The 23,351-nt window shown below is 45.9% G+C and overlaps 1 protein-coding gene across 1 annotated transcript in view; it reads left to right on the top strand.

Annotated features, from left to right (window-relative positions):
* The window catches only part of CHCHD6 (coiled-coil-helix-coiled-coil-helix domain containing 6), a 195,630-nt gene that overhangs the window by 154,581 nt on the left and 17,698 nt on the right, over positions 1 to 23,351 (top strand). The window lies entirely within an intron of this gene.

Consider the following 23,351-nt stretch of genomic DNA (forward strand, 5'->3'; position numbering starts at 1 on the left):
GTTTAGGGGACAGGTCAGGGAAGGTCTCAGACCATGATTGGCAAACTGCGGCTCGCAAGCCACATGTGGCTCTTTGGCCCCTTGAGTGTGGCTCTTCCACAAAAGTCTATTTTGAAGAAGTGACGTTAGAAGAAGTTTAAGTTTAAAAAATTTGGCTCTCAAAAGAAATTTCAACTGTTGTACTGTTGATATTTGGCTCTTTTGACTAATGAGTTTGCCGACCACTGGTCTGAGGGATTCCTGTGGGGAAGGGAGAGCCGGGCATTACGCTCTGGGTTATTTTTTGAAGTTGGTCTCTGTGGACCTTCATAAGGTACCCAGGGGCTCCGACCAACTCGCTCCTCCTCCCTTATAGGTCTTTATCCTTCAAGGGTGAGTCGGGTTGACTCCCAGGCAAACTAGTCAGAGTGCAGAGTGGTGAGGGATTGGGTCTGGCACCAAGAGAAGGAAACAGAAGGTCTAGGTACCAGGAGATGACACATTTCTTATGAACACGGCTGCTAATGAAAACCGTGTGGAGTCAGGAGGGATCGGGAGGGTAGAGGAGATGCACATGCAGTATTCACCTGAAGCTGGGGAAATATCACCAGATTGGGGTACAACTGACTAAAGAGCAGGTTTGGGCAAGGGAAACCGTGATCTTGAAGAGTTCGAGTCCTGCAGTAGTAATAGAGACTAGGAAAAAGACCTTTCCAGGCAGCAGGTAATATCCCGAAAGGTCCTGCGCAGGTCCATTGGGATCCCACAGGGCCTGGGGTGTGGGTGGGTGAGTGCTATGAGCTGTATGGACCCTGCGGAATGGAATGTTCCAGCTGTCCTTGTAGAGTGTGTGGGCCACCCCATGTGCGGAAGTCCTCACACCCCTGGGGCTGATCAGTGATCATTATCACAATCAGTGAGAGAAAGAGGTTGGAAAGCAGTCACACCTCAGAGGTGGGTGGGTGACAGCCACCCTAATAATGTGATCCTGGGAAGGGCAAAATCGGGGTTGTCTCCTGGCCCTGGCCCAGGCCCACCCCTGGAATGTTTGGGGCAGTTATGCTGGGTCCAGAGCACCTTCCCTCTTCACTGGATCATGGAACCAATTGCTGAAGGGAAGCAGCTCTGGGGAGAAGCTAGGCAGCTTTACAGTCATAGACACGCATTTTTGTCACCTGCTATGTGGCCCATCGTCCTGGGAGTTGGGACTCATGGACTCCTGGTCTCTGGCTTAGTGAATTTGATGGTATCATCATATTCTTTCTCATCATATCCTTTGAAGGCAAAGGGGAGCTGACATATGAGTATATTTTTAATCTGAGCGAAGCGAAGAGTAGTTTGTTTGCAGTATCCCTTGAGAATGACTTACTAAGCACGTTACTAAATGATAGGTGCTTTACAGGCACTTCAACTATATGCTTTTACTTACTATTATTGGTTGCATTTCACAGATGGAGAACTGAAGCTAGAGAGGTTGTCCATAGTCACACATGGTTCTCTGCTGGGCTGGGGTCAGGCTTAGCTGAGACTGCTCTGTAGTCACCATTCTTCACTGTTGGCCTTGGCTTCTTTCCTGTCCCTTGAAAGCTCCCTCTGACCATAAGATGGGCAGCTGATTGGAGCTATGAGTCTGCCTGGACCTGGAGTCACACCTCAGTCTTGCTTCTGATTGGCTCTGTGCCCTTGGGCAAGTCACTTAACCTCTCTGGTTTCCTCTTTTTCAAAACAAAGAGGAGCAATCCCTTTAAAGCTTTTAGTGAGATACCACAGAGAAAGTAGACCTATGATGTCAACAACCATTGGTATAGTTTGACTTATGCCCAAACCTGTAGAGAATTTTTATGAGTTTGAGTCAAACTGATAACTGTTGGGAAGCAAGCTACCTACAAGTTGAGAAAATGCTCCTGAGAATGGCAGTGTTGCAGCATTTATACCTTAGAACCTTAGGAAGAGATGTCAGGAGCACTAACAGGAACCCATGGCTGGTAGATGAAAGGGGTGGGTGGAAGCAAACCCGGGAAATCTCGGGGCTGGATAAAAAAAGTAAAACAGGAGACACTTTTACATTGGCGGGTACAGAATAGTTAATAATTAACATTTCAGCACACAGAGATGGTATGTGGGAACCAGATAACAAAAAGGGTTTGTGTGTTCTCCTGCTCTGGTGCAGGGAGTTTTGCCTTGATGGGTCTGGAAAAGGAGATTCCTCTGACATTCCAAAGGTATGTTATCTGAGACTACAAAAAAGATAATAGACAGGCTCACTTAAGATAAAGATTGACCTTTGTCAAGGAAGCTGTAGACCTAAGACAACTACTACGGGTAGTATCTGCCGGGACCTGCTTTTACTTAGGAATTTTCACACCATCCTTCTCTCCATTTATCGGGTTTAATATGTGACCCTTTTTTCGTCCACAGACTGTTAAAAATAGCAGTCATTTGAATCATTTTTACAACACCTAGCTTGACATAGCATGGAACAGATGTAATAGAGTTTACTAAAGAAGAAAATTTTCTCTTTTCCCAAATAAATTAAACAGTAAGTAATGTAGAGTTAAAATTATTGTACTTAAAGATAAGGTGGGGACAGAATCTTTGATTGAGAGATTTCTTGGGTTGGCAAATGATTGTAATCACATTGTAAATGCCACAGGAGTAAGTGCCAACTGCTGACAGCAGTACTACTGGAGAATTCTCTTCTTTTAACAACTTTGAATAAACTGAATGGTTACTTAGATGGTTAATTAATGTTTCACACACTTTTTGTGTGTGTGTTTTTGTATTGTTTTGTTTTGTTTTGTTTTTGTGTGTTAATCCTTACCTGAAGATATTTATCCATTGATTTTTAGAGAGAACAGAAGGGAGAAGGAGAGACAGAGAAACATCAATGTGAGAGAGACACACTAATTGGTTGCCTCTTGCACACATCCTGACCAGGGCCAGGGAACCTGCAACCAGGGTATATGCTCTTGACCGGAATTGAACCTGGGACCCTTCAGTCCTCAGGTTGATGCTCTATCCACTGAGCCAAACTGGGGCTCACCCGCTTTTTAAACACACGTGTATAGGCTCTTTGCCAGACACCATGCTAAGTGCTGGAGATAAACAAGACAGCTTCGGTTGCTACCAGCAAGGAGCTTATAGCATTTGGAGAATAAAAAACAATATTTTTAAATTAATAGCACAAAAAGCAGTTGCCCAAACAATAACTGATTACAGTAATGAGTCGTGAAAGAAAGACTGTGTTTGAATTTAAAAGCCCAGGTTGGAGTCCCTAAACCCAGATTTGGAAGTTGGTAAGGCTTCTAAGGAAATGGCATGTCAGCTGACTCCTGTTAAATGAGAAGTTGGCCAGAGGAAGGAAGGAGTAAGAACATTTCAAAAAGAAGGATTACCTGTGCAAAGGCCCCAGGGCAGGAAGTAATTTAGCACATTCAAGGAATTGAAAGGCCAGTGTTGGCAAAGAAATGAATGAAGAGAGAGGGAGAGGGAGAGGGAGAGGGGGAGAGGGGGAGAGGGGGAGAGGGGGAGAGGGGGAGAGGGGGAGAGGGAGAGAGGGAGAGAGGGGGAGAGAGAAGGATGAAGCTGGGGAAAGTCAGCAGAAGCCAGCCTGGACAGATTTTCGCTTGCATTTGAGGAATAGTGAAATACCATTTTAGCTTGCTTTCTTTCCTAATATATGTGCTTACGGAATTAATTTATCTGAAAACATAGCTTTAGCTCTACCCTGCAAGTTTGGATATATTGTATTTTTATTATAATTAAATTCAAATTTTTTTTCTAATTCTTATGATTTCTACTGGTCTCATGGCTTATTTTAAAACACATTGCTTAATTTCCAAACAGATTATAATTTTTTAGTTACCTTTTTATAATTGATTTCTAGTTTAATTTTGTGATTAGAGATACTCTAAATCCTCTTTAAAAGTTTGAAATTTGGTGTATGACCCAGTTTTGGTAAGCCTTCCATGTACACTTGAAAAGAATGTATAGTCTACTCATGGGTATAGTTTTCTCTTTGTCAATTAGGTTCAGGTGGTTGTTCGTATTCAAATTTTCTGATTGATGGATTTATGGTTTTTTTCCAAGATCACTTTGCTTCTGACTGAAGAACTCATTTAGTATTTAGTTTAGTACAGCTTTGCTGCTGAAGGAAGTGGGGTTCTTGCTCTGTTGCGAGAAAAAGCATTTTCGAGGACCCATTAAGGAGAATGAGGTCTGATGGTAAGATTTCTTTTAAAATTGATTTCAGAGGAAGAGAGAGGGAGAGAGAGATACTAGAAACATCAATGATGAGAGAGAATCATTGATCGGTTGCCTCCTGCACGCCCCATTCTGGGGATAAAGAAAGTGATAAAGAATTATAAATTTATTAGATCATCTGCAAACCAGATAGACTGCCCAAAATGGTGTAACCCAAGGACAGGGAGTTAAAGATTTTAAAGGACTCCAGGTGGGCTTTTTCAGCGGGGAATTCTCTGGGTTGGTCCAGATCTGGGGCAAGTCCGGAGGGGAAAGTTACTGGTCTTAGCAAATGGAATATGGTCTAAGCGAAAGGAATGCCAGTTGTGAAGTGATCTAAAGGTCAGTTTCCCAAGGGAGGGGGTATTGATTCAATTATTTGATCTGAACTAACAAAAATAGAAGGCAGCCCCTGGGTTCCTAATGTCCCAGCTCTGTCTGTCCTGCCATGGAAAATCAGGGCCAGAAATAGGACCAGTGGCAGAGACCCTGTGCCATATTAAAGTTTAGTCCTTTGTAACCTTTGTGGTCTGCCAGGCCAGAGGTGGCTGCTAAGCCATCTCAGTCCTCATCCAGATAGGTTAGCACTGTTCCCAGCTCTGATCCATCATTGTGGGCTGTATCCAGTCTTGGAGCATGTGATTGGAGTCCCAGCTGCAATCAGTATGGCTTCTAGACCCCCATGGCTGCTACAGAGAGAATGCTTAAACCCATGGGACAAGTGCGCGCGCGCGTGCGTGCGTGCGTGCGTGCGTGCGTGCGTGTGTGTGTATGAGAGAGAGAGAGAGAGAGAGAGAGAGAAAGAAAAGAGAGAGAGCGGTAAGGGGGTGGTGAAAGGCTTTGTTCTCTGGGATTAGATTATCTTGGGTTTGGGAAGGACCACGAATTTATTCAAAATAACCAATCAATTTCCCAAGCTTTAGGGGGTGTGGCTTCTGATGGGACCCTCCCCTGTTCAGTCCATTCTTCCCCTAGGCTAGACTGACAGATCTCTGTAGTCTCCATTTTGGCTCCTATTGAGCATGTGTTTATCTCCCCCTTCATTGTTGTATCCTTTACCCCAATGATCTGCAGGAAGGGGAGTAGTGAAGCTGTAATATAGTGGATAGAGCATTGGCCTGCGGACTGAAGGTTCCCGGATTCGATTCTGGTCAGGGGCACATGACTGATTGCCAGCTCGATCCCCAGTAGTGGATGTGCAAGAGGCAGCCAATCAATGATTCTCTCTCATCATTGATATTTCTGTTTCTCCTTCCTCTATGAAATCAATAAAAATATGTTTTTAAAAATTCTGCCCTATTGTATCTTTTCTCCTCTCTGGAATTTCAGTTACATGTATTACTGTGTCTCACATGTTTGTGGGTGTCCACCCCCATATTTTTCATCACTTCTTTGTCATCTCTATGCTGTAGCCTGTGTTTTTTCTATTGACCTTGCATTTTACTAATCCTCTTTTTAATGTGTCAAGTCTGTCTTAAACTTACTCTAAAATTGAATTCTAAATTTCAATTATTGCATTTTATTCAATTCTAGAAGTTTTGTCTGCTTTTTTTTAAATTTAAATTTCAGTCTGGTGAGATTCTGGTTTTATCTGTTTTCTTGAACATATTAATTATAGTTATTTTGAAGTCATCTGAGGGTCTTTTGCTGTTGCATATTTTTTCTCTTGGTCCTATATATTTGTGTGCCTGGTTATTTTTCAGTGAATGTCATACATTATATAGTTAAAGCACAGTGGCTCTGGCTTATGTTATCTCTCTCAGCGATGCTCTGCCCTATTTCTTGTTGCCCATCTGAGTGAAGGCAGATTACCTTAAGCCCATGAGGGACTGAGCTGAATGGAAGCTTACCTGCAGTGTTGGTAAAGCTTTGGCTACTTTTGCTTTACCGCTGTTCCTAGGGTATGGCTTTCCAGGGCTCCTCTTTCTTAGTGTGTTCTAAACCCTTATTTTACTCCTTCAGCTCTGTGAGACTTTTGAAAATTCTACTTTGTCTTTCAATGGATTTTTACTTAGCTCCTTAGCGTCTTGCATTAAGTAACTCAAGAATCTGACAAATGCTTTAAAAGAGGAAAACCACTAAGTGTTGGCTCACTTCTTTTTAGCTCCCTTCTCTCTAGATTCCTGATCCCTCAAATCCTGGCTGCCTTGGCAGCCCCAACCTCCAAAGGAATGTTGTCTCTCTACAGTCCTGTGAAATTGCCAAAAGCCCTGCTGGCTTTTCTGCCTGTTAGCTGAATCTGTTTGCCCTACTCTCAGCCTTCCTTCCTGCACCAAGAATTGGCATAAACTCTGAGGGCAAAAGTGACTTTGGAAACGAATGCTTACCTTTCTACAGCTCCCTTTTCATAACCTTGACCCTTAAGTCCTTCTTTGCCTTAGTCCTTAGATGTCTTAGAACAAATTATTGTATTCCAGCTTTTAACATTTTTTTTTTCCTCAGAGGAGAGCATAGTTTTTTTCACTAGCTACTTCACTGTAGCTGGGAGGAGAAGTTCTGACTTAGCTTTTGATGAATGATTGGAATTTGCCAAGCAGAAAATAGCCATGCCAGGTAGAAGAAACAGTAAGTGATGGAGTCCATCAGACACTGGTTACAGTAGCAGCATTGGACACCAATGGCATGGGTGATGTTTCCCAACTTTTTGGGGGGCCCATCAAGCTTTCCTGAAGTCTGCCAAGCCCAGCATGTGTGCAGGACAACAGAAGGTGCCTGCCTGAGTTGAGAGACAACAGGGAACTTATGACTAAAGAGTGTTGTTGGTGAGGCTGACATTAACAGTTGGAGAACTCATGTTTTGGAAGAATTTTATTGTTGGGGTAGAAATGAATATTCAAAGTTTGTAGACACATGCAACAACACACACACACACACACACACACACACACACACACACGGACACACGGACACCCCTCTACCTCACAACAGTGCAGCAGGTGGAATTATTCAGATTTTTTGAAAGAAGAGATTAAGACCCCAGGGAACATCCTGCATTTATTGTGTCGCATCTATTTTTTATGACAACCTTCAGTCCTCTTCCTGTGGGATTCATTCAGAGCTTGTCTGGGCTTCTTCCTGCCAGGAAACTTGTACAGTCCTCCCTGGCCCCACAAAGAGCCAGCCCTCAAAGAGGTTCCAACAGTTGAGTTGAAGGAAGAAGGGTATTAACTGTTTCCTGAAACTGAGTCATTGTGCTCCAAGGACTTTGATCCAAAGGGATCTGATTAACATGGACACGGCCAAGTGGAGCTTGCAGGAGCTGAGCTGCTGCTCTGTGCTTTCACCATCACTTGCAAGTGAGCCTTCTTAAATAAACAGTGGGGGAGGGGTTGGGACCCACCTGGAAGGATAAACTATAATATTTTCTGGGGCTGAGCTTCCCCAATTTGCATCTGTTAAGTGAATTAACGACAGATCAGTTACGTATTAAAACAATGGCCATTTATTTGAACCCCTACTAAGATGGCATTCTAAACATTGTTTATCCCAGACAATGTTCACATTGGTCTGAATTCAAAAGATGCTCCTATCTCTAGCTTCTCTATTTTACCTAATCTTTTAAAAGGAGCATTATCTAGTTAGAAATTTACTAAAAATATGTGGTTTAAACTGGTGTACGTGGCCCTTTGAAAGGTTAACAAATCATATCCCACTTAATAATTTATTTAACAAATCAAAATTCAGTGAATACATTTCTTTTTAAAAAACCAGTTACTGACCATCACCTTTTGCAGCTGTTAAGCTAGGTGTGCACATAGTGCCCGAGGTCTCCTGGTCACAAGAAGCTCATGTGGCAGATGCCATTATTGTCCCTTTTTGCAGAATTGGAAACTAAGTCACTTAACCTCTCATTTTCCTGGTCTATAAAACAGCGCCAATGATGATGCCTATTTCTGTCAGGCTCTTATGAAGACTAAATGCAAAATCCACATAAGTGCCCAGGGATGGACACACAGCCAGGTGGCAGCAGGGTGGGATTTAAACCATGTCAGCATGAGTCTACACTTGCTCTTTTCTGCTGCACTGGGATGCGTATCCTCTCTCAGGGACTTACGGGACAGAGGATTAGCTGCTTGTTGATTAGCAGGATGACTGACTTCCCCAGAGCTATAACATTTCCTTACATTTCTGTCTACAACTGTGTGTGTACACGCATTTTCTTCTATATCAATGCTGGCAGTTCTGCCTCTTTTTTAGTGAGAGAGACAATGATGTGTAGAGAGAATGGGTGATCAAAGGTAATGTTTGTGTATCATATGAAATGGAATGTCCAAACAGAAGATGTGAGGTGATAGTGCTCCTCAAGGCCAAAGCCTTAGGCTGGTTCTGTGGGTTAGTGAGTGTGGCCACCTGCAGAGAGCCTCGGTCACTTTGTCTGGGAAAGGAGGGGGTTGGCTCTGGCCTCTGCCTTCATTGTACACCTGACAGACTGTGGATGCCAGCCGCCTCCCACTGAACCAGGAGATGGCCTCAGGGTCCTCAGTGCGGCACTCTGGCGGGGTTTCAGCCCTTCAGGGTTGGCATTCATATGCACGGATCCAATGAGTGCTAAAGATAGTTTTCAAATCCAAGACTGAGCCTGGTTCCTGATTTCAGAATGCAGAATCTAGTTAGTTGTTTATTTTTATACATCTATGTTCTGTCTGGAATATCCTCCCTCCTTTTTCCTTACACATTATGCTCACTTTCCAAAATTCAACCTAAGCATCTTTTTTGTTTACTATTTGTCTTACCCAGAGGTCAAGCCAATATCTTATTTTTCTCTGTATCCCCACTGTCCAGCTCCGGACTTAACTGTGATAGATGCCTACCAAGTGTATTCTGGACAGAGCTGGTGCCTATTGTGAGGGGTAGGGGTTAAAAGCAAATAGTTCACTGTTTGAGCACCTTTTCTGTGAGGCATGCACAGGGCCTCCTGTGGCGCGGGGACTCCGTGTGGAGCAGGGATTTGAGGTCAAACTGGTGAGTGTGCGGGTCCCAGCAGTGCTGCCTGGCGTGTGCCTGTGTTAGATGATGTAACTGTCTGAGACGCACTTCCCTTGCTTTGGAAGTTTGTTTTGAGGGCATCAGAAGGTAATGTGATAAGCACATAGTAAGTACCCAGTAAACAGTAGGTATTATATAGAAGCTCACATTTTAGTGAGAAAGAGATTGGAGGGAACGTGTCCTTGACAGACCCTCCATGTGTGCACAAGCAGCCACAGGCAAGCAGGCGATGTGGCCCTGGTTCCAGGTGTGAGAAATTGGAAACAGCCTCACTGCCTGTGGACAGGTCAGTGGGTGAGATTATCCATGTGCCTCTGGAATAGAAAACGGCCGTTAGAAAGAATGTTCTGGAGCTCTGTGTGTTGGCACAGGAAGATGCCTGAGATGTATTAACGGTGAAAAAGCAAGTTGTGGTTTACTGTGTATATATATATACTGCTCACACATACACTGACACACTAACTGTTCTGTAGGTATGTGTCATGTATGTGGATAAAGAGAAGAAAGTCTGAAAGAGTACACTCCAAACGAACACAGTAGTTACCTTTGGGCAGTTCCAGGATGTTCAGAATTATGAAGAGGGTCAAAGTGAACTTACTTTAGCTGATGTTTTTAATTTTGTATATAATTAAACATATTATTATGTATAGCTTGTATAACAAGAATATAAAGGCAATTATAAGAGAAAGAGTGTTGTTGATTTGGGCCCAGGGAGAGGGAGGTTCCCAGTTGGGATCAGGTCCCCAGTCTGACAAATGACAGTGACCACACAGAGTCAAGAGCTGGCCCTGGAACAGTGTTCCTGGTGGTAAGAGTGTATGTGTGTGCGTATGCTCATGTCCATGTGTGCACGTGTGTGAGCATGGGTTGTGTATAGATGGGTTGTGTGTGTACACATGTGAGGACATCTATGTGTGTGCATATGTGCACAGACACACGCGTGTATGTGTGAATATATTGCTTTCTGGTCAAGGCTTGGCCTCTAACTCTCTCTGGTACCCTTTCCTTGAACTTTCATCCCATCAAAGAACCTGTTAGACTAGATCTGTGGTTTTTCAATGTTCTTTAGCTATGGCTCTCATGTCAGAAGAAAGCTATGTGAAGTCGGAACACATAAGGCATAGATAAGCCATACTTCTGTGTGAAGCCAGAATGGACATTCCGAAGTTCTTGGGTCAAAAGACTAGCTCCTGGGAGGCTGGAGGTTTGGGTAAAGGTGGGATCCTTTCCTTCGAGGCCCCCTGTCACCTGCCTTCCATAGGCTGTATCCTGCATGGTGACACTATCCTATAGATGCTGCTGGACAGGTGTGGGCCAATATCCATTTCACAAAGTAGTAGGGAGGTCATGAAAGATGAAACATGGGACAGGCAATGTAGCTTTTTGCTGGCAGATATACCCAAAGGTTCAATCCAGAATGAAGTTATTGAGCGAAGGAAACTTAGGAATTAGCCCATGGCTTTCTGTTCTGCATTCTGTATGTATCCCCATAAATCAAGTGCTGGGTGCCTCCTGCTGTGCCACTCGGGCACACAGTTGAGAGATTGGCAAGCTGCAGAGGCAGAGAGGCCACAGTGGCTGAAGGGTTGAGTAGGTAAATGCCTCCTAGGAGGGAGAAGGTTGCCAGAGCATGTAACTATTCCTCTGAGAAATCTGACTTGTAGCAGGTCTAGAGCCTTGCACTGCAGCTTGAAAATTAAAGTTAGACCCAGAGAAGGATTTTCTGATTTGCGATGGGAGATGATAGTGTGATAACCGAGGGAATGAAGCTACACAGCCTTTGTCTTCCTCTGTAGATGTTTAAGGAAAAGCAACAGTGTGGATCTGTAATTGGAATGTGCTGTACCAGCCCTCTTTCCCATCTTATCACAAACAACAGAAGGCCTACTTCCTCGACGCCAGCGTTGGCATTCAGTCTCGGCTCCTCTGGCTGGCAGGCAGCTGGCCACCTGGCTTTTCCCATGAAGAGTTTCCTCATGGCTTGCTCTTGACCACTGCTTAGGGCAGGGAGGCCACCCTTGTTCTGGTGACTCATTCCCAAAGTACCCGCTCTGGCACTGTGGGCCACCATGTACAGAAGGGGGTCAGGAGGGCCTGGCTGTATTTGTACATAACTTTATCCTCCCTTAATGTCTTTTATTACCACTGCTCTTTAAAAAGGGGATTAAATCTGGCTCCTCCCCTGAGGCTGGTGGTAGACAGGACGTGTGCGCGATGGGTAAGAGGGATCTTTGCCTCCACTGGAGAGCGCAGACCCTCCCTTGGCTGCCCTGCCTGCGGCCTGCCCACCTCCCAGGGCAGCACTCTTTCTGGTCCTGTCTCCTGTGTGTCTCTCTGCCCACCCAAGATAGAATGCCTCCTTTGTGCCCCTTGGGCCTGGGACCCCGGGAACGTCCCCTGGGCCACTCGTAGCTCCATTCTGCATTTCTGTGTTCGTGTGCCACAGCCTTTCTGTGGGCAGTCACCTTGCTTTCCTATCCCAGAGCCATGTGCATATTTAGTGGATGGAAACCTGCCATGACATGTAATAACAGTCACAGTTTACGGAGAAAGCACTCCCGGAGCAGAGAGGTGATGGGGCAATGAGTCCTGCCCAAGTGCACTGGGGCTTGAGAGATGGTCCAGGCAGGCGCAGCTGTCAGCGATCAGTGAGAGAGTCAGGTGGGGCCTTCCTTGTGGGGTGTTAAAGGAAGGTAGTGCGCCTACACGGGTGTGCAAGGAAGAAGCAGATATCTGAGGCGGCAGGGATGAAGCCTGGATGCAGCTGAAAGGCCAGGCTGATCCCGGAAGTGGATACAAAGAGGCTTGTGAGCATACGAAAGAATTTGGAATTCATCCTACAGGCAGTGGCGAGCCATAAAAAAGCTTTTAAGGAGAAAAATGGACATGCCCAGATTTGCGTTTTAGAAAGATGACTGGCTGCATTTGGGAGATGAAACGGTAATGTGTTGGGTGGTGGCGGGAAGCCGACTTGGGGCCCGCTACGTTTACTAAAGCCAGAGGCCCCACCATCTAACAGCCATGCTGGGAGCGCCGCTGCATGGGCACGTTCCAGGGTACAGCGGGAGTTGGGTAGAGAGGGCCCCTGCACTCAGGGCAGCAGGATGGACAAATGGTCAGCAGCGATCATTATACCATGTGCTGTGAGGAAGGTAAAACAGGAAGCCATGTAGAGGGTGACTGGGACTTCTAAATGGAGGATCAGGGCTGTGTCTGACCCGGGAGCAGAACTGAGCAATGAGGAGGGGGTGTGCAGATAGTGGGCATGGATGCAGTCAATTACTGGGAGGCCTGCGCCAGGCTGGGAGAACAGGGCCCAGTGGGAATGGAGGAGGAGTAGGGAGGCTGTTGACTGAGGCTGGGGTGAGCATGAGCCTCCCAGAGGCTTGTTCACTGCCCCTCCCCCAGTGCTGCAGGCAGACGAGTGGCTCCCAGCTGTGGGTAGGACAGTGGGCTCAACAACAGTTCTGTGGGGTTTGAAGTGCCTGGGGCCAATGTCCCGAGCTGATACCTGACCTCAAACCAGAGGTTTTGATGGGGGTTCTGACAAGGGTAGCCACAGGCTCCGTGGGGAGGGCAGCCTCCACCTCATGCTTTCATACTGCTCAGAGATTCATGACTTGGAAACTGGGCTTAGAAATGGCAATTTGCTAATCCCTTCCCTCAACAAAGGTGAAACTGGCATTTCATTCCCAGCTCTATTAACGGATCACTTTGGGAATAAAGCCAGCATCCCCAAGGCCCAGCTAGGGCTCTTTTCCTCGGTGCCACTTTTATTTTGTTACATTTAGATTAACTTCTGGGGATTAAATGTTATTACAGTAGAAGATTTTTTTTTTTTTTAAATCAGTGAAGAGGTGCTGCTTAGCACCATCATCATTCGAGTGATTTTTTCCCCCCAAGTACTGTTGCCTCCCTTCCCTGCTTCCTAAGAGCAAGCTGTGGTTTCTGCTGTGGGAAGTAGCAGCCTGGTCGGAGGCAGGGCCTTTCTAGTCAAACTTGCATGGGCCTTGGCATGCTGGCACTGTCTGGCCGTGGGCTCACCCTGCTATGTGGCATGTGGGTGTGTATGCTCTTTCTACCCAGGAAGGTAGCCTTGGCCAGGGGGATCAGGAAATTGTTACCCTGTTTCCCCGAAAATAAGACAGTGTCTTATACTAATTTTTTCTCCCAAAGTTGCACTAGGTCTTATTTTCGGAGGATGTCTTATTTTCGGGGAAACACGGTAGGTGGTAAAATGGTGACAGAGCTAAAGAATTCCCCTCAGATCTGATTATGGCCAACCACACTACTTGTCTCTGCAAGCACCCTGGGCTCTGGGCTCTGTTGACCTCCCAAGAGGCTGCCAGCAGGACCCACTGTGGTGAGGCTAGATACTGGGTCCTGGTACCCAGTTCTTCCAGGATCAGATGGATGTTCCAGATTTATTTCCTCTGCAGCACTCTATAAAACCATATTCATTTTAACAGACCTTGAAGATTAATGGGAGCAGGTATTTCTGGTGGTTATGTTTCAAGATTTTGAGACTCCAGACCATAGGAAGAAAGTCCGTGGCAGGGATGAGGAAGGGTTTGAATGGGTAGAGTCTCCACCCCTGCTCTCAGAGAGCTCTCTGTTTCTGCAAGTGCCAGCAGAAGGGCCTGCCCTGGGCATAATATGTGCTGGCCACATGTTTACCCTTGGCACTTGACTCATGCCCACCCCAAGTCTGTGGATCCAGGCCAGAGTGTACCCTGGAAGGTGCAGCTTGACTTATTGCTGCTGGTTGCTGGTTTTATTATGCAGGAAAGGGCTTTTTGTTCTTGGTATAGTCAGATTCAAGACAATCAAGATCCACAATTCTAAGACTTCCCTCAAAAAGTCCAGTCTCTGTGGGAAGTTGAGGGTATCTACGTTAGGCCATTATTAATCATCACTACCATCATTGCTCCCCTCCCACACACATGCACAAATGAGATAAAGATCTGAGTCTCTGCCTGGTGGCATTCCGGAAACCACAGAGCACATGGCTGGATGGGCCCTTGGGGTCATCTAATCCAGTATGCAGACGGGGTTCTTCCTCACCGCATTGTCCAATTGGCTTCCAGTCTCCATCTCCCCTCCTTGTGCTCCCTATTAGCAATGGGCTGTGGAAGCCAAAGCAGGCTGGCCGGCCAGAGTGCAGTGCACCATCATCTGCCTTATCTACGCCCTGCGCTCTGTCAGCAGCACACTCCCAGGCTGCAGCACCACAGTAGCTTGATTGTGCACCGTCTTGTTAGTGGGACCTTTCTGACCATTCATATAAAGCTTTTGCAAGCTCATCTCCATGCACAGCTCCTGAGTGCTCTGTTTGGACTTGGGGTTCAGGACCTTGTATTTATCTCCAATATACTTCTTTGGGTAGAGTCAGCTCAGCATACAGCTGATTATTTGGGTATATGGATTCTATCATCCCCCATATGACCCATTCCTCCCAATTCAGTCTTCCATAAACTTGATAAGTGTACCTTCTCCTCTTCAACTAAGCCATTGTTGGAAACGTTAAGTTGCACAAGGCTGAGGACGGAACACCGGTAGAGACTTCCTTCAGAGCTCATCACCTGCACGTGGTTCAGGGATACAAGGAGTTCCCAAAAACACTTCCTGGGTCATCCGGCTTATATTATTTATCCTTTTCTACCAGATTGGACTGTGAAGGCAGAGGCTGGGCTAGCAGGCAGTTGCAGGGCCCTAGCCTCCTATCCAGAATATCCGTTACAAGGAGCAGGCGAGGGTGTGAAATGACATGACTCTAGTGGGCGTGCTTGTTGCTATTGATCACCAGTTCCTCCTTTAAGCATTTGAAACTTGCTAGACCATTCTAGAAGCTTATCTGGGCTTCGCCTACATTTTAAGGAATACAACCTTCCAAGAAGTGGAAGACTATTCCTGTGCAGCATTCCAGTATTCTGCGTTCAAGAGGATTCTTTAGATATACGTAGCTCAGTGGTTTAGACCTCTAGTTCTCTTGGTGTTCTTGGATGCAGGCACAGAGAGGAGGTGGGTCCCCTCTGCTCACCTTCTCATCTAGGAAGACCTGTACTTTGCGGCTGCCATTCATTCCATCTTCTGGGAGGTGGTCTGTTACATGGAAAGACATAGGCTTAAATCCACGTTGTGCCTCTCCCTTGGTGCATGAAACTTGACCAGTAAGTCCATTCTCTGAGCCACAGTCCTCTTCCTCTGTAACAGGGCGACAACCCAGAGGGCTGTTGTAACTGCTAGGAAGCAAGCCTCTGCCTTTTCCTCTGCATCCCACAGTTCCATCTCCTTTGGAAGCAAAACAGAAATTTATCCAGAGTGCAGTTTCTCCTGCCTCTTGCTACCCCCAAAGCCCCACAGCTTGTGGTGTCTAGAATAAGACCTTCCTGTCCCACTGCACCCCTACTGCTGCCTTGTCAGTCTCATCTGCCCAGGCTGGGCTGCCTTGTCCTGAGGAAACCCTGGTATGCAGGCTCCATCTTGCTGCACAGGGCAAGTCTCCATGAAATAGGCCACAGAGTAAACGAAAGGATTTGCACCCAGCACCAAGGCCCTGTATGGCCTCACCCTGTTGTACTAGAATTGTCCCCCATCTGCCCTTCCCACAGAGAAGTCCAAGCCCTGGATCCCTCATTGAGTCACCCTGGGATTTCCTAGTTACTGGGGGCAGTAAATCCCCTTTTTACTTAAATTAATGTAATTGGGATTTTGCATATGGAAGTGAAAATTCTAGAATGCCTTTCATTTTCATTCTGGTCCCAGCTTGAAGTCCCTTGGCCAGGTTTTTCAGAGGCCGACCCCAAGCTTCATTGTCAGCCTCCCTCTGGTCTTGGTTGGTTAGGCTGCAGTGTGGAGACCTGCTTTTTGTTTGGACCCTGTTAAGAGGAATGGTCATTGGAGCACATGCACCTGAACTTTGACCTCAGGCTCTTTCAGTGCAGGCAGCCTCTCCTCTAGCTAGAATCCCTCAGAGCATTTCAGGTAGACATGCCTACCACTGCCCTCTCTCCTTAGTGGCCATCCCCCACCCCCCAGGTCCCCTCCTCAGAGCTCTTAGAGCTCCCTTCTAAGCAGTCTGCTCCAAGTAGAAGGGAATCAAAGTCCCATACTGGCTTACAGGCCTCTGGTGTTATCTGCACTTTGAAAGAAGGGCCAGGACAGACAGCACACAGATGGTCAAGCTTCTTGTCTCTCATGGAGCACTGACACCTGCCTGAAACAGGGAGACCCCCTTACCCCATTTTTATGATGAAACCTGCCAAACGTTGTTGGTCCAAGAAATGGCAGGGCCAGAATTCAGGGCCTCGTCTTTCTTGTCCACAGCCCAGGATGTTGGTGTCATCAAGAGCTCAGGATCACTAAGGTACATGTTTATCCGTTGCCAGAGATTCTGGCAAGATGCTCTGTGAGGTCATTTGGAGGAGAGAGTGGTTGTAAGGCCTCTGCTGTGCCCTCTGTCCCTCATGAGCCTTAATGACTCAGCTCTGTATAGATCTGCTGGTACCCATACGCTGTAGCCTTGGGTTGCCTCAGAATCCTGTGGAATGCAGTCCAGGGCCCTGCTGCAAGCTGGCAGCCCTGGAATCTGCATTATTTTAAACAAGCTCCCAAGTGATTGTTATGAGCCCTACAGTTCAGATCAGCTGCCAAAGTGAATGTGTTCCAGCCAACAAATTACTCACATTCACTTTCCTAGAAAAGCCCCCCGGGAATGCCAGTAAATCCATCCCAGTTTCTGAATAGCTCAAGGCCCTAGAGGCTGGAGGGGTCTGCTGCCTTCTCCCCAGCTGTGGAGTACTTCCCCGGCTCAGACTCCTCTTCAGGGTCAGACCCAAGAGAAGGTTCTCCTCAGCCTGCAGTCACTGGCAGCCCTGCGGGAGGGGACACTGTCCCATGCACCCTGAGGCCTGTGGGCCTGACAGGAGCTCCTCAGGTGGGCTCAGACTCCCTGTTGCCTTGCTGGACTGCAGAGCAGCCAGTACACCCTATGACGAGGCCAAACCAGGCAGCCACCAATGGGCATGCTCAGACCTGGCACAGAAAGGCTGCATAGCCACTTTGGCTGTGATGAGCTGCCCATCTGGGCATTGTTTCAGCAGCCACCTGGTGCAGTCACCATCACTGAACTCCTGCCCTCTGGTGGGCCTGGGTCCCCTGCTTTTGAGAACTTGCCTTTCACTGACTCTGAAAGGAGCGCCAGCCTACTGGTTGGGTTAGCATCTGGGAGACAGCTGAGGGTGCGGCGTCTCAGGCTGGGGGAGCATCAGGTAAGCTGGGTGACGCCTGCAGTGCAGCCTCCTTCTGTGCTCCTGCTGTGGGGACCCCTAGTTCCCTTGGGCCTCTCCACTGGCTTTTGTGGGTGGTGTGCCCTGTACTCAGCAGGACAGAGGCCGAAGGACTCAGGAAGCTTAGGATGGCAAAGTAAGTTTTATCCTGGTGGTGATAATAATTAAGGACAGTTCATTCTTCCAGATCCTATTCATGAGTTTAAAAAATTCTCTAAATCCTAGACATTGGTTTATCCCCTCCTAAAACTTGCTCCAACAATAACAATAATACTTTTTATTCACAATTGATAATTTTTAAAACTTATTTAAGGAGTGAATAAAATCATCTTTAGAAAACTTCGCTAGTTTTATTGATCTCTAACATACAAACCAAGTAAAATTGATTGCAACATCAAAATAACCCCCTCTTTCATATTCTCACTCATGCACTCATACGAACTCACATACATGTTAACACACACATGCTCACATATATACACACTCATGCATTCACACACAAATTTACATATATGCTTACACACACTCACTCATACACTCACACATTCGCTAACACACACACGCGCACACACACATTCTCACTCATGCCCTCACACACACTCACCCTAACGAGATTATACATTTTGTGTTGGGGGTTCGGAGCTATTCCCCTATCAGTGACATTCCCTGGGCTCAAAATCTGACTCCACAGAAATCAGATCCCTGGAATGCAAACATGTTAATGTGCCTGCCTTTGTATGTATACGTATTTATTTTCTGCTAAAGGGATCTGTTAGGAGCCAAACAAAGGAAGTTCTTACCAGCAAATTCCTTAAAGAGGTTATGTTCACTTGCGTATAGTCAGAGATGATTCTGGCTTTCTGGGTTCTTCCTTTGAATTTCACAGGGATAGATAAGTTGCCTTCCAGACTCTTCTGAGTTGACAGTTGTCAGGAATGCCCTGGAGTTTTACTTAAGCTAACAAATGACTACCCTTCCCATTAGTTCTACAAACACTCCCCTAATTAGTGAATTGGCTAATAGCAGTCGCCTCGGGGGTTGTTAGCCTGACGTGCTGGCACGGCTTTGAGGGAGCACAGTGTCACTGTGCTAAGGTGCTGTCAGGCGTTGCTGGGAGCCCGTGCAGTATCGCTCCCCCTTTTTATCTTTCACATGGTCTTCTTGGGTCAGGTAAATTGATGCCTGCCTCAAGCGGCTGTGAGTTTCTAAATGTGGATTACAAATAATGATTTGGTTTCTTTTTTTAAATAAAAGGGGATTTTTTTTAAAAAAAAAAAAAGTGGCCACATTGATCCTGGATAAGGAAAGTTTTTATGATTCATAGTTCTGTGTTTTAAAGACACACCTAGTCAATTTAGAAATCATTTTGGAAAGAGCCTGTTTCTCATCATATGCTTTGGGACTCGTGTGACTACAAATCACCTGCCCTGGCTACACAGGACCCTCAGCAGGTGCCACTGGCAGTGTTTTCACCCGGGGTCTTAGTTTCTTGTGAGCAGGATGGCAGTGTTGGCATGAAGCAGAGTCAGTGTGTCTGTGGTAACCTTAGTACTCGGGTGATGTTGAGCTAGGAACACTCCCAGGGCATAGCACCTTACTTGACCTCACTCAGCCTCACAATGACTAGACCTTGAGTCCCAGGCTTACATAACAACTAGTCCTTAAGTTCTACGTTCACTCGATGACTAGTCCTCAAGTCCTAGGCTCACTCAGTGACTGATCTGTGAACCCAGGCTCACAGGATGACTAGTCTGTAGGTCCCAGGCTGAAGTTCCAGAGATGAGGACAACACCGCATGGTGAAGCACAAAAGAATGAGCCTAGACTGGGTTGCCATGATGGGAAACTTTAGACCGGTAGCAAATGTAACAAAAGGCTCTTTGCATTCAGGGTCTGTTACTGTACAGATTCTTGCTACATCAGCTCAAAACCATGTGCAGCTTAGTTTAAATGCCTATTTAAGCAAAGGCCAAAAGTCTGTTTGAAGATATAAAAGAAAAAATAGGATGTTCATAATACAAAGCTTACAGCTAGTCATGAATGTAAAATTTATGACACTTTCCACACAGTAAAAGAGAGTAGCGAAGCTGCATTTATATTATTGAAAGTAGCAGAAATGCATCTTGAGGAATTAAAAATTATGAAAGGGTGATTATACAGCATAGCAAATCTTTAACGTGGATTAAACTGAATTGTTTAGGAAGTAAAATACCAGGTCAACATGCATTTCGAAAGAGGGAAGAACAGTGCTGGGAGAGTTTTGTTTTTGCTTTTGCTTTTGCTTGGGGCTGATGTGGCAGGAAGTTGATGGTTCATGGTCCAGAAATCCACATGGATGAAAAGCCTTGGCCACTCCTCTACAGTATATGCACTAGATGTACTGGTTAATAATGCAGATTTTTTCCCCCAATAGATGGAGTATACATATGTTGATATATATGCTATTTTGTTGTATTGACAACAAGCTTCAAAACTTCATATGTCAAATTTACTGAAGGTGTTAACATCATAGATATTTATTTGCTTAAAAATGTCGAATTTCATGCCGAAAAAAGAGCACTTGTGGGAAGTTTTAATTCATTACTTTATTTTGGAAAAAAATTATCATATACTTGGGGAAGCTTATGATGAACATGCTCCATCTCAAGATACTTGTGAACGCTGGTTTAAATGCTTTAAAAGTGATGACTTCTATGTGAAAGACAAGGAACATCCAGGTCAACCAAAAAAGTTTGAAGACCAACAATTATAAACATTATTGGATGAAGATGTGTGTCAAACTCAAAAACCACTTGCAGAAAGATTAAACGTTGCTCGGCAAACAATTTCTGATCTTTTACAAGCAATGGGAAAGATTTTAAAGAAGAAAAATGGGTGCCACATCAACTGAACAAAAGACAAATGGAAAACCGAAAAGTCATCAATAAAATGTTGCTTTAATGGCACGAAAGAAAGTCTTTTTTGCATCGAATTGTGACTGGCGATGAAAAGTGGATCTATTTTGAGGATCCCAAACACACAAAATCATGGCTTGATTAGGTCAACCATCAACATCGCCTGCAAGGCCAAATTAGAAAGAAGACAACGATCTGCGTTTGGTGGGATCAGGAAGGTGTGGTGTTTTATGAGCTTCTAAAACCAGGTGAAACCATTAATACTGATCTCTTCCGGCAACAAATAATCAATTTGAACCACGCTCTGATCGATCGTGAAACAAGAATGAGCCAGATGACACAGAAAAGTAATTTTGCTTCAGGATAACCCACCATCACACACTTCAAAACCAGTTAAAGACGCATTAAAAGATCTTGCCTGGGAAGTATTTACCCACCCACTGTATTCACCAGACCTTGCTGCTTCAGATTACCACTTGTTCCGATCAATGGCACACGCACTTTCTGAGCAGCACTTCAAAACGTACAAAGAGGTGGAAAATTTGGTTTCTGAATGGTTTGCTTCAAAACAAGGAAAGTTCTATTGGGACAGTATCCACAAATTACCTGAAAGATGGGGGAAATGTGTAGCTAGCGATGGACATTACTTTGAATAAAGCACTTTTGATGTTTTTCTTGAAATTATTATGTTTTCTCTGATTACAAAATCTACCATTATTAACCGGTACACCTAATATGTACTTGACCTATGGACAGTGTATTATACAAGGCACTCCCAGACCAAACAGTTGCTTGCATCTGGGCATCCAGATAGTGCCCTGTGGCGCCTGCAACCCTGGACCAGCCTCTCCTGTCTCCTCTGGTTGCAGAGCCCCCAGCGTGTTCTGGTGGCCCCACAGACGGCAAACCTGGTTCAGATCCTTCTCCTACATGACTCCCTAGCTCTGGGTCCTGGGACAAGTGGTTCATCCACTCTGAATCTCAGTTTGCTCATTTGTGCTGATACTGTCTTTGCAGGCTAGAGCAGGGATAATATAAGATGATGTTTACAGAACACAGAGTATAGAGGTTGGCACAAAACAAGGCCTCCAAAATAGTCCTGGACTGTTCATATACTGTCATCACTGGCCACTTGTGGCTATTACATTGACCTAGCACAAAAAATGAATGTAAAATATCTCAACATGTTGCTTACATGTAGAGATGATACTATTTGGTTAAATGAAACACATTATTAAAATTAATTTCATCCATTTGTTTTTACTTTCTTATTGTGGATACTAGAAAATTTTGAATTCCATGTATGGCCCACATTCTATTTCTATTGGACATTACCATTGGTTTCTATCTTCTCTCATCCCTTGCCTGCCTCCCTCCCTTCTTCATGTCCCTACCACCTTATAGGTGCCCAGCACGCTAGGCACCAGCCCTGTGCCCCATGCCTTCCCACACAGCCCTCCTTCTCATCTGCAAGGTAGACTCACAGGTGTTATTCCCATTGGACAGTTACGTAAACTGAGGGATTTAATCTGGGCCATGCAAGTAGAAAACTGAGGAACAGTGATCTTGCAAAATGTCCTTTCTTTCCCCATTTTAAATAGGAGGAAGCTCCAGATGAAATGAAAGGCCTTTGCCAAGGTCAGAAGCCGGTTAGCAGTTGAGTAGGAACCAACCTAAGGTTTCTGGCTCCAGCCCATTGGGATTTCCCTACCCCCTATGCCCCCTGTTTTGCTGGTTGATGTACCGCTGGGTTTAAGGTGCATTGAGTTCAGTGTCCACATAGAATTGGAGAGACTGTGCTTTTAAGCACTGAAGAGGAGCAGATTGGGCAGTGCAGTGGACCACAGGTTTGGATGAGAGAGAGAGCTACACCTGTTGCAACCTTCAGGACCAGTGCCTCTGCAGCTGGTCTAGGTGGGAGAAGGTGGCACCTTCTACACTGGATGTTGGGACAGCATGGGCTCTGGAGTCTGATCTGGGCAACCTTGGCAAACACACTCTACCTACTGTGTAGTTCAGGGTCTTCATTGTGTGAATATTGAGTTCTGTTCTCTGCAGGTGCTCAGTACATGGTGGCATCCTTCTAAAGGTTCAGAATCTCTGCATGGGCTGTGCTGTGACTCACTGGTCTCTCATCACAGCCCTGGGTTCTGCATGCCTTGCATCCTCAGGTGACACCAGTGAGCATATATCGGTAAGAATTTGAGCAGAGTGCGAGGCGGATAGGCTTGAAAGGGATTGGAGGACGTGTAGAGAAATGGTCTTACAGGGCCCTTGCTGTCTCTTGTAGCAGAGCTGGAAGTTTGCAATAACCTCTGGGGCCCAGACCCAGATAAGGATGCAAAAGTCTAGCATCCTAAGCCATGTGACTGAGAAAAATGTGGGCTTCCCAGGCTCTACAAAGAGCCAGGCTGCAGATTATCTTGCTCTGCAGATAACCGGCAGCAAGTCATAACGCTGAGAACCCAGAGAAACGGCTCTTCTTATTCAGGGCACCGTGTCCTCACTCCCCTGGTTTGTAAACGTACAGGCTGCCACCGATCCATTTCCATCAGGGCAAATGGGCAAGGGGGCCGTTCGCTTGTGACTGTGGGCTCGGGGTGAGGAAGGTGGTAACCCTCTTCATGGCCAGCATTGCAGGAGAGGAGTTAGGCACCAGTCTTGAGAGCAAAGACACCCGAGACTCAGTACCAGCCCATTGCATGCTGGAGCTGCGACAGGGGCAAAGTAGACCGTGTCCCCTGGTCCGCTTTCTCAGCTGGGAAGTGGAGGTGAGAGAGCCCCCGGAACACTGGCATTTAGGTCCCATGGGAGTGCAAATGTGAAGGAGGAGGCGGAGGGCTGGCACATAGTAAGGACTCGATCAATGCCATTTGTCTTATTTATCACTGCTGTCGACTCTGCTGGAATCCAACAGTCAGCGCAGACTTCCAAGTTGCAATTTTTTGTGCCATGAACCACAT

This window comes from Pipistrellus hanaki, assembly GCF_964339955.1.
Source record: "Pipistrellus hanaki genome assembly, chromosome: 6".
Taxonomy (NCBI): Eukaryota; Metazoa; Chordata; class Mammalia; order Chiroptera; family Vespertilionidae; genus Pipistrellus; species Pipistrellus hanaki.